General features: G+C 46.4%; 1 long non-coding RNA gene across 1 annotated transcript; it reads left to right on the plus strand.

The window, feature by feature from the left end:
• Positions 1–3,757: 3,757 nt before the first annotated feature.
• LOC143269340 (uncharacterized) lies at positions 3,758–13,335 on the plus strand. The gene is made up of 2 exons (XR_013045745.1): positions 3,758–3,854; positions 11,956–13,335. It is a non-coding gene; the product is annotated as an uncharacterized LOC143269340 (long non-coding RNA).
• Positions 13,336–13,556: the final 221 nt, after the last annotated feature.

Consider the following 13,556-nt stretch of genomic DNA (forward strand, 5'->3'; position numbering starts at 1 on the left):
AGTGCTGATGCTAAGGGATGTGTGGCAGGAAGGCCCTAGAAGGTTGTGGAGTGTCATTTATGGGTGAGAAGTTGGCTGAGCTAGTTGAAGCAATGAGCTCATATCCTCCCAGGATCTGCAGAGAAACTCCCTAGAATCCAAGACTTTCCCTTCACAGTAGGCTGGAGTGATCTTGGAACCCAAAGCTTCCCCTAGCAGGCAGCTGTATCTTCATGTCTGTCCTGTCTGCAGATGTTGGTCATCAAGATAAGCAGTGGGACATGTAGCTGATAGGACTATCATAGAGCTGGATGAATACATTCCACCCACCAACTGTGTGTGCTGTGTTGTGTGTGTGCACATGTGTGTATGTCACAGGAAGGGGTACAGACAGACCTACCTTCCCTTCCCAAATAACCTCTGAGTTAACCTGTAGCTGAAGAGTTCCTGTGTCCTGCCTGGCCTGTGGTCAGGACAAATCTCTCTCACCCACCAGTCCTGGAGCTGCTCAGACCCAAGTAAACACAAGAGACTTATATTACTTATAAACTGTATGGCCCTGGCAGGCTTTTTGCTATCTAGTCCTTATATCTTAAATTAACCCATTTCTATTAATCTATAAGTTGCCACGTGGCTTGTGGCTTACTTTACATCTTGCTTCTCATGGTGGCTGCTGACAGCATCTCCTGACTCAGCCTTCCTCTTTCCAGAATTCTCCTCTCTCTTATCCCACCTATACTATACTTCCTGCCTGGCTACTGGCCAATCAGTATTTTATTTATCAATCAATCAGAGCAACACATTCACAGCATACAGAAAGACATCCTCGGCATTAATCCACATTTCTCTTGAGTCTGATTTGGACAATAATATCCCCAGGCCATCTCCCCAGTCCCACACAGTGAAGCATGATCCTGCTCCCTTGAAGGAGACAATTCAAGGATGTGGTGTGGCTTTCTGTATCCCATCGCCTGATTCATTTCTCTGTCCTATATATGACTCCATGCTGAAAATCTGTTGTCAAAACCCTAGAAACCTGACTGCTCTTTGAGGACTTAATTTTCCTTTGGCTCCTTTGAATTAGACATTCCTCTACTTCCACAGTGAAATGTCCTCCTACCTTTCCTAAGAGAGTCTGCCATCTGTCCTCGACAACACTGGCCTTCCAGGTGCATGGGCATCGAATTCTCTGTAAATCTATTCACCCAAAGGCTCACCCCTCTCAGGACACTTTGTCTGTGCTTTAGCTTGGAGGCCCAGCACTGAGTGCCAGTATTTCATGGGAAGACAGAATCCCCCAGAGAGGAGTGAACAGAGCAGGATAGGAAGCAAGAAGGAAGTGATGTGTTATTTCCCTGCACCTGCTAGGCAGTTTTCACCTAGCTACATTACCATGATTTGACAGGTGCACCCTCTCAGGCCAGTAGATGACACCAGGGAAGCTGTCTGGAAAACCTTGTACTTCAAAGGGAATGATGGGGAAAGACTTCTCCCTCTGAACTTGGCCTCTTTTTAAGATTGGTAGATGTACTACAAGAGCAGATGTGGAGCTGGGGGCAGGGAGATGGACAAAACCTCTGCCCTGAAGTCAAAGCTTCATCTATAGTATGAACCTGTTCCTTGGTTCCTGTTCCTGGTGACAGGAGCATGTCACCACAGGGAGAGTAGAATGGGAGAAATGTGCTTGCATACACACATGCGTATGTAGCTATCTGCATATTCATATGTGTTGCAGATGTATGTATATGTAGTTGTGTGCGCACATGTACAAACATGTGTATAGAGGCTAGAGGAAAACCTCAGGAGTCATTCCTCAGACTCCATCCACTTTGATTTTGAGACAGTGTCTCTTATTGGTCTTGGACTTGTCAAATAGGTGAGGCCTGGGTAGTCAGTGGGTCCTAGAGATCCAACTCTCTCGACCTCTCCAGAGCTAGATTATTGGTGAAATTATTAAGGCCACTCCATGTAGTTAAAAGGGAGGTATATTTTATGTGGTAACTTACAAGTGAAGGGATAGTTTACAGGGTCTGGGAAAGGTGTAGTGCAGTCCGGCGGTGTTCTCTGGAGAACTCTGCTCAGTCTACCTCCAGCTTCCAGGTCCAGGAACCAAGAGAGCCCCTGCATCTGGATCTCGGGTCTTCAGTGTCCTCTCTCAGCCCGCCTTGTAGGCATGACAGTTACCGAAGCCTCAATGGGGGTTGGAACTTCCAGGTCAAAGCTGGAAGGGCTACCCGCTACACTAGATCATACGTTTGTGCCAGCATACATGGCATTTTCACGTGGGCTCTGAAGTTCTAACTAAGATCCTTGTGTTTGTAAGGCAAGAGCTTTGCTGAGCTATCTGCCTAGTCCCAGGATGGGTCTGTTGAATGGATGGATGAAATCGGCAGACTTCCCAATGATACTTCATCCTCTGAGGATTCTAATAGAATCTTGCTGGAAACGGGAACCATGAGGCAATGGGGGACACTTTGGGGATCAAAGCAAATGAATGGTACTTCTTGACCAAGAATAAAAGTTTGGTGAGGGAGGGTCAGAGAGGGTGGAAGCAGGGCCACTGCCCCATGTACCCGATTTAAGCTCAAACTGTCCTATATTGGTGCCCCTTTAAGCTGACCATACAAAGACATATTGGTGACAGAGTCAACAGCTGGGAACATGGCTGGTAACAGATACTGGTGCACAGCTGGCCCTGGGTCATTTTCCAAGTGGAGTCTAAACATGTAAGCACAATCATGGGCTGTCTCACCACACAGTTTGAGCCTCGGATTTTGATGACAGGGGTGAATGGTTCAAATGTGTAATTTACACATTATGCATCTTTGATTAAGGAAACCATTCATGAAAGGCTGGCTGTCTGAAATTACATATTGGAAGTCTGAATTCCTGTGAGAAGGGTCAAATTGTTATCCTCACTAGTCAGGTAGGGGACTGAGGTCAAGTAATTTACCCAAGGCTGCTCTGGTGGCATCCTCTAGCTCTTGAATCTTTGCCTGCCATCTCTGGCCCAGCTTCTGGCAAATGTTTGCTCTAGGAGCCAGCAACCTTGGTGCCATGAAAACATACCATGCCACCTATGGCCTCATGGTATGTTTCCAAGAAGAGCCTTGAGAAGCTGCTCAAGAGATTCATGGTGGTCCCTTGAATGAATGCTGATCCAGAAGCTGTATTCTATTGACCTAGAAGTGAACTAATGGGCTCTTAGGCTTCGGAGATCTAGTCTATTGGCCTCTTCAACCTTGAATCTCAGATACTTAAGGGGAAGGGTTCCAACAACCTCAGTGACCTGCATCTGAATGCTAAGTGGTTTTCATGGATGATTCTGCCACTTCACTGACAGCTCAGAGGTGGAGATATCATCCCCAGGGGCATTGTTTCTGCCAGGCTAACCAAAAAAGAGTGCCAGAAAAAGCATGTCATGTCTACAAAGGCACTGGGCAAGCCTCTCATGGCATGAGGCAAATGGGCCTCTCCTTGATACCCGATGTCCCCTCTGACAGAAAGCTGTATGATATGACAATGCTTCACTTCCAAGGAGTCACTTGGATCTGTGCCGGAGAGGAGTGCCTGCCAGCCTGCATTATGCTCAGCTTTCTTCTGCACAACATGGCAAACTCAGGTGAGGTAATTAGCATCTGTCTGCATGCCTTGTGTCTTTTGAATTTCCACAATACTGGGAGCAGGAGGCAAAAGTTCTGAAACCTTCCCTGAATGTTGGCGTTACCATGGGAACCTCTTTTGGAATTTTCTGACTTATTCCCAGTCTCTAAGCAGCAGGTGTTCCAAGCCAAATATTGAAGGGGTCCAACCAGGGGAACAGGAGGAAGAAGGCTGCCAGGAAGTTGGGTCATCCCTAGAAAGCGACAGCAGAGGTAAAAGAGAAGCAAAGCATCATGCTCTCAGGCAGGCTGACAGGACTCCGACTTCATTGCATGTTAATTAGGACACTAGGGCCCAGCTTTAAATGAAGGTACAGTGTGAGCTTGTGTTTCCGTATCACTGACCAAACTAGGCAAACTTCTTACCGGCTTTATCTGCAGCTCCTAGCATCCACCCCAAGGTGTGCTGTGTTCACTCTGGGTTTCTGTGATTTTTGGTCTTATCATATTGACTAGATTTGGAATCGCCTAGGAGACACAACTCTGGGTGTGTTTGTGAAGCTGTTTCCAGAGAGGATTAACTGATTAGGGTAGGTGAGTCTTCCCTCCTCAGTGTCACCTTCTTGTGGACTAGGTACCTAGAATAAATATAAAGGAGAGAGATAACTGAGCCCCAGCATTCATCTCTCCCGGACTCCTGACTGCAGATGCAACTTCAACTCCTGCTGCCTTGCCTTCACCCGACTTGATGGACTATCCCCCCAAAGGGAGCCAAATAAACCCTTCCTTCCTTAAACCATTTCCTGCTGGGCATTTGGTCACAGCAACAAGACAAGCCACTGCTGCAGCTCCTAGCTCTGTAACTCTTTACAAGTTGCTGCTCTAGACTGGCCCACACCTGATGTCCCTTCAGCTGGAGAACAGCAGTATGTTTCTGTAAAGGAAAGGGCAAAGCTCAGCTGGTCCCGGGTTAGGTGAAGGCTTTTTCTGATAGTTGAAGAAATTCAGCTGACCTGTATTGGTGTGGGATACCCTGCCTCCAGGAAGAAGTGTGTAGGAGAGATGATATAATTCTGGTTATTCATCAGGTGTCAGAGGAAGGGCATATGACATCCATCTTTAGCTGGTTTTATAGGAAGCCATTGCATTTGAATCTCTCACCCATGTTCAAGCCATTTCCAACAGTACTATGAAGACTATGGACATGTACAAATGGGAAGCCATTTCAGTCTTTGTAATGAGCATGAGAGGGCTGGCAGACAGCCTTCCTTCCTTCCTTCCTTCCTTCCTTCCTTCCTTCCTTCCTTCCTTCCTTCCTTCCTTCCTTCCTTCCTTCCTCCTTCCTTCCTTCTTCCTTCCTTCCTTCCTTCTTCCTTCCTTCCTTTTTTCCTTCCTTTGTTCTTTCCTTCCTTTGTTCCTTCCTTCCTTTTTTCCTTCCTTCTGACCAATGAAGAGACAGAGGCTCACTAAAGACCAATGGCAGACACAGAGACTGCACAGATGTCCAGGCTCCCTCCCAAGCCTTTGGTGCTGCCCAGTGTTGGGCTCTGGATAAATACCCACTCCATTTGAGAAACACAACCACCCACCTGGCTCTCAGGCACCATATTTTACTGCTAAGAGAAGACTACAGACTTGAACTTGAAGCATAGTCATGCTGTTTGCAAAGAAGGAGCTGAGGCTCTGAGGAGGCAAACGTGTGCCAGGCCTGTAAGGTAGACCCTGGCTTAACAAAGGATCAAGAGAAAGTCTTCAACCTGTCCCACAGCCTGCAGCATGATGCACAGAGCAGGGAGGAGAGGGGAGGAAGACCCTTTCCCAGGGGAAATAGGCAGCTCTGATGGCCAAGCCTCCAGAAGAGAAAGAGGGAGAAAGTGGGCTAGAGACAGTCTATCTGGGTTCAGTGTGGGTGGCCTCTGTGTCTCCTCTCTTCTAGAAAGTGAACCCCAAACTTCAGAGGACAACTTTCTGGACATGAAGAACCTTTTCTTTGAACAGATTTTAAAAGCTTAATTTCAATGCAGGGTGGGAGGGATGGTGAAGACAAAGCAGGGAAGGATGGCAGCTTTAAACGAAAGCAAAAAGCCCACTGCCAGTCACATGCTAATTTCAGCATATTTTCCTTGAATTTAAAGCTGACTTATCCCATGGTCATACCCAACTATGCAGTGACTGTCTGTGGATATTTGGAATTTGTTTCTGATACTTCAGGTTCTGCCTAGTTTGTTCATATTTAGGAACAAAACATTTGCATTTTAAAATTGATTTACAAATATAGACCTCTACAAACTGGTTTAGAATCCAGACTCCTCCACCCGATACCGGATTAAAATAGAGACATCTGCCAGGAGCAATCAGTTGAGATGGCTTTAAGGCTTGGGTTTGTTTTTGTTTCTGTCTCAAACGACAGTGCAAAATAATCTTAAGCAAAATTCCCAGGCAGAGCCTTGGGCGTGACAACTGAGCACCTACTGCAGCCTGGCCCCAGCCTGTGGTCTGTATCTTGCTCTGACCTCTCCATCTTCAAGCCCTGGTACAGCAACTACAGAGGCAGTCTGGGTCTGAGCCCTGGCAGGCCTCACTCAGTATTTAGGGCTCAGGGATGTTTTTTTTCCTTACCACCAGAGGAACTTCTCGGCTTGCATGAGGACATTCGATGACACGTCCATGCTGTCATGTGAGAAATCACTTCTATCCCAGTGATGGCTATCCTTGTGCTCAACTTGACTGTATCTGGAATGAACTAAAACCCAAGCAGTTGGCACACCTGTGAGGGATTTTTTCTTAATTAAATCATTTGAAGTGGGTAGACCCACCCACTTATAATCTGAATCTTTGAGGTGGGAAGACACACCTTTAATCTAGATCTTTGAGTTGGGAAGATGCATCTTTAATCTCAGCCACACCCTTTGCTGGTGGCCTGTATAAGGACATGAAAGAGGGAAACTTGTTCTCTACCTTCTTTGCTCTCACTCTTACTAGCAAGTCCTTCACTGGCATTAGAGCCTACATCTTTGGGATTCTGGTGTGTGCTGAAGACCAGCTGAGACAGCCAGCCTCATGGACTGAACAACTGCTGAATTCTTGGAACTTCCATTGGTAGACAGCCATTGTTGGACTAGCTGGACCACAACCTGTAAACCATGCCCCCTCCCCGTGTGTGTGCATGTGTATATATACATAAGTACATACATACACAAATACATACATATATACATACATACATACACATGTAATAGGTTCACTCTATAAGTTCTGTCCCTCTAGAAAACCCTGACTAATACAACCCCTCAACAGGTGGCTAACGGGACTTCTCAGGATGACAAGACCTTATCTGGTGCCCAGAAGCGTATTTATAGGAACCCTCAATGAGTCATCTGGGGGAAAATTGTCCCTTCTGCTATTAAACTGGGTTGAGAATATTGCTGTGGACTTTACCAGCAACTCAACACTCTGCACTGAAATGGTGCAGTAGGAAAAGTAGGTGGTAGGAGATCACCTTCAATAAAAACAGGGTGAGCAAAGTTGGGGCTAGGGACAGCAATGACCCAGTGCGTTTGCCTCTCCTCTTCCAAAGGAGTGTTCATTTCTCAAGCATTGGAAATTGGTATTGGAGCTATTACCAAGCAAGGAGAGACACAAGGTCCCTGATCAATGAATGTCCATGTTACTTGTCTGGAAAGCTTGGGCATATAGACTCTGACCACTGTTGAGGTTAGAAGTAGTTGGATGGTATAGTGTTCTTCTCCTTGGGGCACAGAGGCCAGCCAGCAAGCTCCAGTTCTACCAGTACAAGTCTGGGTCCTCTGGTGGGCAGACCACTTATGACAGATGATGGTGGTTCTTCATGGGAAAGACCTCCTGGTGTGTTTTTCACACCAGGCAACCCTAAGTCCCAGAAAGGATTAGGGGGTCAAAGGAGTTTTTCCCAGATGACACTCTAGATGGCCCTTATGCCTAACCCAGTGGTTTCATCAGCTAGAATGCATCCTCCAGGGCCCCAGGCTGGGGTCCAGAGGTACGTGTCCATCTCCATAGTCCATTCATCCTTCCATGGCTCTTTTCCAGTGAGATTGCTCTAGGAAGCTGCTGCAGGCTTCCTGCTACCCTGGGCCTTGATTTTCCCACCATCCGTCCTAACCATATTGAAAACGCATTTCCTAAATGCATAATGTTTTAGACATACTACGTCGTAAGCTCAGGCTGTAAAGTCTGCACACACGGGGGTCTGGCCTGCCCCTCAACTCTGGCCCAGTTTCCTCAAGGAATTGATGAATGCAAACACTGCACTTTGTATTTTGACAGCTGCCTGCACTTTCTCATTTGGCTCTCACGGCCTGGGAGGCAAGTGAGGCCATTTATCCCCATTTCTCAGATAAGGAAGTGGAGGTTAAAGAAACAGGAGTGACTCAAGCTTGCAGTAAGGATTAGTACTGAGAGAATCTGAGCCGTGGTACGGCTTGTCCCATCCACCATGTCCCCACATTAGGTCACTCCAGTGGTGTGACCTGGTTCTATCAACCTTGGGTAACAGCCGTATCACCACCCATCTCTCTCCCATTCCTCTAGCAGGCCATCTGCCAGAAGTGAGCAGCATCTCAGAGAACACATGTGCATGTGTCCTTTGACCTCTGACCTTTCACAACTTCCAGAATCAGCATGCACGTTTTCACACTACCTTCAGTCCATAGCGCTGAATGCTGCCTCCTAATTAATGCTCGTGTGTGTTTCTCTGTGCGTGTTTTTGAGTGTGTGTGTGTATATTTGTATGTAGGCATGGTTGTGTGTTTCTTGTGTGTCTTTGTGGATGAGGGTATCTGTTTACAATATATATGTGTTTGTATGTGTTTGGTGTGTGTGTGTGTGTAGGACTATGCTGAGAGGTCAGGAGCAATGAAGAGTGGATATGGACAGACGCTATCAGTGTCCTCAGAGAGCCCCAAAAGTGCCCGGGAGAGGAATCTTGTCATGTATAAGTCAAGTCTCTGTAATTTTTTTACTTTAAGCAAATGGAGATTGAGTAGGGACTGGACATCAGGCACCCTAGAGGGTCTTCACAGTTCAAACTTCATCTCTAGGGTGCCCTCTATGAACAATGTGGAGCCACTAAGGGCTGTGGAGCAATGGTAGACATGTGTTCCGATTTGTGTCTGGGGCTTTCTGGGGGAGAGAAAGGGGTACATGAGGAAGGCAGGACGAGAAGAGCAAGTGGGAAGCATGGTACCACTGAAGCCTGGGGGCACGTGCACAGGTGAAGGGGAATGGCCCAGACAGGGACTCTGGGAGTAGAAGGAGGAAGTCCCACCTGGTCTGGAGGCCTTGGGCTGGGTATGGTCTCTAAGGCCCAGAGGAGGACTGCAAGAGGAGCCTCAACAGAGAGAGACCTGAATTCAGCTCTGTGCTGTGTTCCCAGAAACTTGGATGTTAAGTTCTTTATTCTGCCAGACGGTGTCCTCTTCCTTGGTCATTCACACTCAGCCTGAGAATAGTCCCTCCTCCCAGCAGGAATGCTGGGAGTCCTCTGCTGGAGCTCAGGCTGGACCCTGCAGTTCTTCTCTAAACTCTAAAGTGTGCCCAGAGAACATGCTTCTCAGGGCTGAGGCAGCTACCTCTGAATAAAAGAGACCAGAGCTAGGAAAGCCCACCTACTCCATAGCCGTCTCTTCTGAGCCTACTACCCTGACTTGATTATGCTGCCAATTCTAAAGGCTCTGCGGGGCTGGGACAGAAGCAAGGGCATGCACCCTGACTGGGTAGGAATGCTGGCTGGGTGACTGTGAGGTGGAGTGACGTGCAGGCCTTACCTAGATGGTGTGGGGATGAGGACTAAGGACACAGTGACCGGGCAGACTTAGATGCCCCATGCTGTCAAAGGAGGCTCCATCATGCTAGTCCAGGCTCAGCTGCACAGAGAAATGTGTATTATCTGCCTAGGTGATTTCTTGCCCTGCCCACCCTCCCAGTTCTTTCCCACCAACTGAGATGCCAGCCCCTCCCCTATCTTCAGGAGGGACAGAAACAGCAGCTTCCTACAGTGTCTCCTCCCTGAGTTCTTTGCTATTCTCATGTTCAGATTCGGGGGGAGGCCCACAAGGGTGGGCAGCATGTTGAAGAGGGAAGTCCTGGGGTGGTTGCTAAGGACATGTTGTGTTTTTTTTTTTTCTATGCCATGGTGTAAGGAAGGCTAACAGATACTGGGTACTAGAGCCACCCTGAATATTTGGCAGGGAAATTTTTCTTAGGCATTGGCTAGAGGGGCTGGAGTGGGAGTTCAGCCCAGTAAGCACTTTCCCTGCAAGCATGAGGATCTGAGTTTGATCCCCAGAATCCACATAAAATAAAATAAAATGAGCCAGGTGTGGCAATGCGTGCTTATAATCCAAACACTGGGAACATAGAGATATAAGGATCCATGGGTCCCACTCTACAGCCAGCCTGGTCTACTAGGGCATTTACAGGCCAGTAAGAGACCCTATCCCTGGAAACACCTGGATGCCCCTCAACTGAAGAATGGATAAAGAAAATGTGGGACATTTACATAATGAAGTATTATTCAGCTATTCAATACAATGACATCATGAGGTTTGCAGGCAAATGGATAGAACTAGAAAAAAAAAACAAAAACCATCCTGAGTGAGGTAACCCAGACCCAGAAAGACAAATATGGTATGTACTCACTCACAGTGGATATTAACTATAAAGTGAAGATTAACTATGCTACAATCCACAGACTCAGAGAGACTAGGTCACAGGAGGGCCTAAAGGGGGGATGCTCAGATCTTCCTGGGAAGGGGAAATAGAAGGGATCTCCTGGGTGGACTGGGGGTGCATGAGCATGGGAACTTGAGGAATAAGGTTAGGAGCAGTGGTTGGAGGGGTAGAATGCTGAAAGAGATGACTGGAAAGAGGGGGGCACTTTTCGAGGTCAGGTAGAAACCTGATGCAGGGGAAACTCCCATGAATCTAAAAAGGATGACCCTAACTTAGACTGCTAGCAATAGTGGATACCTAACCTGAACTGGCCATCTCCCGTGATCAGATTGGTGACTACCCCAATTGTCATCAGAGAGCCTTCATCTGGTGACTGATGGAAACAGATGTAGAGATGCACAGCCACACGTTAAGCCAAGCTGGAGGAATCCTGCTGAAGAGAGGGAGGCAGGATTGTAGGAGCCGGAGGGGTCCAGGACATCACAAGTAAATCCACAGAAACAACTAACCTGGCTCATAGGAGCTCAGTCTGAACCAACAACCAAGGAGCCTGCACAGGACTGACCTAGGCCCTCTACATATATGTTACAGTTGTGTAGCTTGGTCTATTTGTGGGTCTCCTAACAGTGGGGGCAGGGGCTGTCCCTAATGCTTTGGCTGGCTCTTGGGACCCTATCCCTCATATTGGGTCACCTTGCCCAGCCTAAATCCATGGAGAGGTGCTTAGTCTTACAGCAACTTGATATGCCATGCTTCACTGATACCCATGGGAGGCCTGCCCCTTTCAGAACAGAAACAGAGACGGGATGGATTGAGGGGGCCATGGAGGGGAGGTAAGGAGAGGTGATGGGAGGAGAGGGGGGAGGGGAAACTGTGGTCAGAATGTTAAACAAATGCAAACAAGCAAATAGAGACCCTATCACTAAAAACAGGGTGAATGGTGCCAGAGGAACTATTGCCTAAGTCTGATCTCTGACGTATGCATGCATGTGCACCTGCACACACACAAACATACACACACATGCTACACACATACATAAAAACAGACACCAACACTGCATTTATTAAGAATGACCACAATATAAAGCATAAAATGACAGAAACTAAAATTTAAAAATGCCATATGGACAAAATGCTGGTTTGTAAGTCAAATCTTGATGGCTAGTATGTTTGAGAGAGGACAGATCTCGAGGAAAAGGGTAGAATAACCTGGAAAAAAATGATTCCCCAATTAACTTTCTAGCAGCTTAATACGCCAAACATTTCTATTGTTGTTTTAAGTTGCTTAAACTGAATTAGCCCCAGAAAATACTTTTACACACACACACACACACACACACACACACACACACACACACCACACACCACACACACCAAAAATAACCCCACAATACTTATATGGTTCTGTTTCACACATGTGCACAAACTGTTTTTGATATGAATAAGAACAGTAGCATAGAAATATTATAAGCCAACTTCTGATTCCAGAGAAAGTGGAAAATATATACTTCTGCCCAGTCCGCACCAAGTCTAGCTGAAATTGACAGGTCTTGTGTACACAGTGAGCCATGAGCACCTGTGAGCAGAAGTGGGATCTGGGGTACGGATTACAAGCAACAGTGAGCCCTGTGTTTTCCTTTGCCCTCCCACGTCTCTTCAACAGAGGAGTTTGCAGCCTGGACACACCAAGAGAACAGTGAAGGACCTGGGACATGATGGGTCTCGAGCCCAAGCTACTGTTTCATATACTAAAGACATGATCTACAAATGACCATTTGGAGACGTGAGATTACTAAAATTTTTACATTTGACTCTGAAATGGTGCTTTTGAGAGAAATTTTAATGAATGTGTGAGAGGGGAATATTTACAAACCACACATATCTAAAAAAAATGCACAGATTTCTCAAAAATCAACAGTAAAATGTAAGCAATCCAATTAAAAAATGAATCACAAATAGATTGTCCATGGGAGAGGATAAAGATGGCAGATAAGTACATTAAAATACATGCAACATGGCTAGGGAGATGGCATGGTGATTAGGAGGCCTGATGCACAAGGGTGAGCATGTGACTTCAGATCTCCAGTACCTGTTACCCTAGCGTGACACATGGGGAGATGTGGGGGTGAGCAAGAGGACCCTGGGAGCTCAGTAGTTACCAGTAGAGCCTACTGGTGAGCAACAGATTCAGAGAGACTCTGCTTCAAAAGAAGGTGGAGAGAAAGAGCAGAAAATATGCAATGGTGACATCTGGCTTATGTACACACACATGCACATGCGCACACGCACACATGCTACCCATACATATTCTCATTCTTGAAAACTAACAAACAAAATAAAATGCATGCAATATCATCTCTTGTCAGACAAGTCTGAGTTAGAACCACAGTGAGCTATGTTTCATTCTTATTAAAGACAATTTTAAGACATGACATTACCAGACACAAGGAGAAAGAGAAATTGGTGGAGAAGAAAGGAAATGGCCAAAACAGCAGCAGGAAAGACAGCGTTGCATCATGGGTGGTTCCACCAATCTATGCACCCACTGAAATGGCATAGAACTAAATAGGAACATGTATAAGACCAGCAAAACCGCTTCACTTCCTCTCCGGTTTTGATACTCTGCTGGGGTTACATAAGCTGTTAACATTCACCACACAGGGCAAGGCACACAGTTGTGTGTGTGTGTGTGTGTGTGTGTGTGTGTGTGTGTGTGTGTGTGTGTGTGTGTTGATATGTGTGTGTGTTTGTGTGTGTGTGACCTTTGTAATACCCTGTAAGCACAGTCCTTCAGAGAGGGTGTTTGTGAGAGGTTGTGCAGACGCAAGCCTGGACTTTAAAGTACTGGTTTCTTAGGCTTAGCCCCAAGATCTCTGACCTGACACATCTTGGCTCACTCCCAAACTCAAACTCGAAAATTAATAAGGACTTTTTTCAGATTGAAAATATTTGCCATTCCCCAAACCTTGCCAATTCTCTTTAATCCCTGTGGATTTAGATATGCTGTTTTATTCTCATTAAAGAATATCACTTTCCCCTCTCAGGCACAATGTCAACTTCTTTCCTTAGAAATTCAGTTCCAAATTCATTCCTCTGGTGCATGTACTTTAATGAGAATTAGATATATATAAATCATGTTATTGCTGGGTTAATTATTGATGATGACTATGTGTTTCCATGTGTGCATATAGATTACATGTTGTGTGTCAGTCATGAGTCATGCAGTCTGCCTCCCACTGTAGCTGAACTGCGGCTTCCCTTGGG

Source organism: Peromyscus maniculatus, chromosome 1, assembly GCF_049852395.1.
Source record: "Peromyscus maniculatus bairdii isolate BWxNUB_F1_BW_parent chromosome 1, HU_Pman_BW_mat_3.1, whole genome shotgun sequence".
In the NCBI taxonomy this organism is placed as follows: Eukaryota; Metazoa; Chordata; class Mammalia; order Rodentia; family Cricetidae; genus Peromyscus; species Peromyscus maniculatus.